The sequence below is a fragment of the Pleurodeles waltl genome, unplaced genomic scaffold (genome assembly GCF_031143425.1).
Source record: "Pleurodeles waltl isolate 20211129_DDA unplaced genomic scaffold, aPleWal1.hap1.20221129 scaffold_37, whole genome shotgun sequence".
NCBI lineage: Eukaryota > Metazoa > Chordata > Amphibia > Caudata > Salamandridae > Pleurodeles > Pleurodeles waltl.
Window position 1 is genome coordinate 190,523 of NW_027150076.1, and position 4,628 is coordinate 195,150.

Genomic DNA, 4,628 nt, shown 5'->3' on the forward strand with positions numbered 1-4,628 from the left:
TGACTGGCTGAGCATTCGGCAGAGTGGGAGGAGGTGTGACTTGTCCACAGGTGATGCAGCATTTCTACCTTTCAATATTTCTTATATTCAAGTTACCTCATTTCCTGTCCTTCAGCTCCCCTACGCCCCTACGACTGTGCACTCACTCTGCAGCGTTCAGCAGAAGTCAGATAATGGCCTGATAGTCAAAGGGCCACGGTTGTCAGCACCGGGATTAGAAGCTTCATTCCAGAAGCTCACCTGCGAGGTACAACCAGAGGAGGCACATAGGTAGGTGCCTATGAGGTACATACAGAGAAGGTGCACAGGTAGGTACTTAGGAGGAACAGAAAAGGTGCAGAGGTAGGTGTGTATGAGATCAAAACAGAGGAGGTGCACAGGAGGTGTTTATGAGGTACAGAGTAGGTGCACATGTATGAGGCAGAAACAGAGCAGGTGCAGAGGTAGGCATGTATGAGTTACACACATAGGAGGTGTACAGATTGGTGCTTATGAAATACAAAGAGATGATGTGCACAGGTTGGCGCTTATGAGCTATAAACAGAGGAGGCGCACAGGTAGGTGCTTATGAGGTATAAACAGAGGAGGCGCACAGGTAGCTGCTTATGAACATGCCTATGAAGTACAAACAGTGGAGGTGCACACATAGGTACTTATGAGGTACAGACAGTGGATATGCACACATAGGTACTTATGAGGTACACACAGAGGAGGTACAGAGGCAGGTGCTTATAAGGTAGAAATCAATGAGGTGCACAGGTAGGTGCTTATGAAATACAAAGAGAAGAGGTGCACAGGAAAGTGTTTACAAGGTACAGAGGAGGTGCACAGGTAGATGCTTATGAGGTACAGAGGAGGTGCACAGGTAGGTGCTTATGAGGTATAAAGAGAAGAGGTGCACAGGTAGGTGCTTATGAGGTATAAAGAGAAGAGGTGCACAGGTTGGTGCTTATGAGGTACAAACAGGAGGTGCGCAGGTAGCTGCTTATAAGGTACAAACCTTATGAGGTATAAACACAGGAGGTGAACAGGTAGGTGCTAATGAGGTATAAACAGAGGAGGTGCACAGGTAGGTGCTTATGAGGTATAAACAAAGGGGGTGCGCAGGTAGCTGCTTATAAGGTACAAACCTTATGAGGTATAAACACAGGAGGCGCACAGATAGGTGCGTGTTCCTCTCTGGGTCTGCTTCCATCTGTACTGGGCGGGGTACTGGTGTACAGTGCATCCTATTCCTGCTGCCTCACACGGGCGCTAGCTGCGTGGGTGTTACCACTTTGGCCCTTTAGTTGAGGGGAGCAGAGCCTCAGGAAACACAACCAATGGAGGCAGCCTGCCTCGAGGTGGAGATCCAGGTGAGGGTTCAGGTATCAGACAATATGAAGACAAAAGCATCCTAGGAAACACTCTTGGGGCTTCCAAGAAAAGACTGAAGGGTTCATTTGCTATCAGCCCTCTCTCTCAAACTCAGATCCCTCTTTCAGTCACTCTCAGACTATATCTGCTTCTAGGGCCCCTTCCTATAATGCTGGTTCACGCTCCTTCTACAACACTTGTTGCAGACTTAGGGCCTGATTTAGAGTTTGTCGGGCAGGTTATTGCCTCAAAATGTGACAGATATCCCGTCCGCCTTCTTACACTTACCACAAGATATTATGCACTTTTAAAAGGGCGGACGGGATATGAGTCACATTTGTGAAGGAGTATTCCCTGCCACCAATTTCTAAATCAGGCCCTATATCTGCTTCTAGCCAATCTTTCTATAACGCTGGTTCTCGCTCCTTCTACAACTTGACGCTGACTTAGGACTTGGAGTTCTTTGGACAGGTTATTGCTTCAAAACGTGACAGATCACGTCCGCCTTATTACAATTGTCACAGGATATAATGCACTTTCAATAGGGTGGACAGGATACCTGTCCCTTTGTGACGGAGTGCCCATCTGCCCAAATCAGGCTCTTGTTGTACATTGTGTTCAGTGTCTTTTCAGTGTTGGAAAGTCTCAATTTTGTTAAAGGCACTGTATTATCTCAGCGCTGCTGGGACTTGCAGGAATAAAGCCATTGCGGAAGTTGGGAAGACCCATGGAGTTTTGTGGTGGAGGTGAACAATATGGCTAAAGGCAAATCAGTCTTGACCCTGCTCCCGATGGGAACAGTCCAGCCCAAACTGCCAGGCCAGGGCTTCCCTGGACTGGAAACAAGCATCCTGGGACCAGTTTTATGATATCACCCCTCATCAGTCAAGCTAGCTTGAATTCACTGGCACAGTGAGCACTGGACCCACGTCTGGGATTAGCCTTCCCACTTAGGGCGACAAAAACAAAAAGTACAGATGATGGATGGAATGCAGAACAAATCAAAGATTCATCCCCCAGTCACAGAGCTGGGTTTATTCCATTGTTTATTTGCTCACCCTGCCACCCCAGTTCGGACTCAGCAATATGCAAAGCAGTCTTGACCTTGCTCTCCATGGGAACAGACCAGCCAGAACTGCCAAGCCATTTCCTCCCTGGAAACGAAACAAGCATCCTGGGACCGGTTTTGGGGTATCACTTCTCATAAGCCAGGCTAGGTTGAATCCAGTAGCACAGTGAGCATGAAACCCACGTCTGGGCATACACTTTCCACTTAGGGTGACAAAAGCAAAAAGAACTGATGATGGAGAAAATGCTTAACAAATCAAACAGTCACCCCCAGTCACAGAGCTGGGTTTAATCCATCATGTGTTGCTCGTCATGCCATTCCAGGTTGGACCCAGTCATATGCAAATCTGCCTCGACCCTGCTCCCCATGGGAACTGTCCAGCCTGAAATGGCAATTCTGGTTCTCCCTGAAATGGAAACAAGCATCCTGGGACTGGATTTGAGGTATCACCCATCATCAGCTAGGCTAGCTGGAGCCTTTCATCATAGCGAGCACAGGACTCACATCTGGGCATACCTTCCCACGTAGGGCAACAAAAGCAAAAAGAATAGGTGATGGCTGGGTCTAAACTGGGGTGGCATGGTGAGCAAAAAAAACGATAGATTAAACCCAGATCTGTGACTGGGGGTTAATGTTTGATTTGTTCTGTACTCTGTCTATCGTCTTTCCTTTTTGCTTTTATCGCCCTAAGTTGCCCTTCAAAAGACAGGAATTTGATTTCTTGTCTTCTGTTGGTCCTGAAGAGGCCTCAAACTCTTAAGGTCAAAATGTGTCAACCTATCTTTTGTAACAGAGGCGTTACTGCAAGATGAACGATGATGCAGATTTCATGAGGTGAAGGTCTGAACAATTAATAGACTTTGCTATTGGTTTGACTTACCATCCCTTTTTTGCTACGTCCAGATGGATCATAGACTCGAAATATATTTAATGTACCACCTTTTCTTAAAAGAATGAATTTTTGGAAAGACAAGGAATGGTTGTATACGTAAGAATGTACAAATAACAAAAGCATTAGGTGTTGCTTTGTCATTGGTTATTCATGTACATGTAATTCTTTTTATAATGTGTTTGTTGCTGTGTCAATGTTATGTGGTTTGCATTGTTATTTATTTGATAATAAAAAGAAATCAATAACAAGTACATAAGTGATTGAACAGAAAGTCATGGGTTGTATCAATTATGTGGTTGAATAATTTGAGATGATAAATTCATAGTAACGCAATCGAATTAAGCACGATTTGCAGTCAAGTCATTTGGATATTTTCCTCACACTTTCCACATTACCTGTTTGTGCTAAAACAAAGAAGCATCTCCTTCCGTGTGTGGCTACCATTTGCCCTTCAAAGGCGGCTTCCCTGTTGAAGCTTGCCTTTTGGGCGCTCACCTACTCTGGCCATCCTGTCTGGAGGAGGTCACACCTCTTTCCTTGGCAGGTCCTTTGTTCCTCTTCCTGAGAAGGCTACCTCGAGGACAGCATCTTTTGTGCAACAATAACCGGCTACTTTTGTACAAGAGTCACATTATATTCTACTTGAGCAACAAGTCAGTTTCATACAATGATTTGTTTAATAAGTTGAAGTACCATATTTAGTAGTATAATTTGGAAGGTAGCACTGCTGAGTTGTTAGAGTGTAACTCCACACTCGCCAATGGGGCTACTAGCCTTTCCACAAATGATGTGGAGTTTTTACTGTTAGGACACATAGCCCCTCATTACAACCCTGGCGGTCGGTGATAAAGCGGCGGTAATACCACTAACAGGCCGGCGGTCAAAAAATAGAATCACGAACATGGTGGAAACCGCCAACACAGACAGCCACTTTAACACTCCGACCGCCACAGCGGTAGCAACAAACACCGCGGCGGACACCGCCAACCGACAGGCAGAACACATGAACCACCCACACTATTAAAAGGCACCAATCCGCCAGCTTTTCTGGGGCAGTACCAACGCCATCAAAAGCACAGCAGAAACAGTCTTTGGAAGGGAAACCACTCACCTCACGACACTCAACGAAGAACCAGTACGCCATAGAGCCCAAACTTCAGGTCCTGTCCATGTTGCTGTATCTCTTAATACACCACGAAGTGGAAAGAAGGCGGCAGTGGGGACGACCACAGTGAGTACTGCACCTAGCACACAGGGGAGGGGAGGAGGGAAAAGAAAGTCCCACACACACACGAAAAACGCAACACCCCC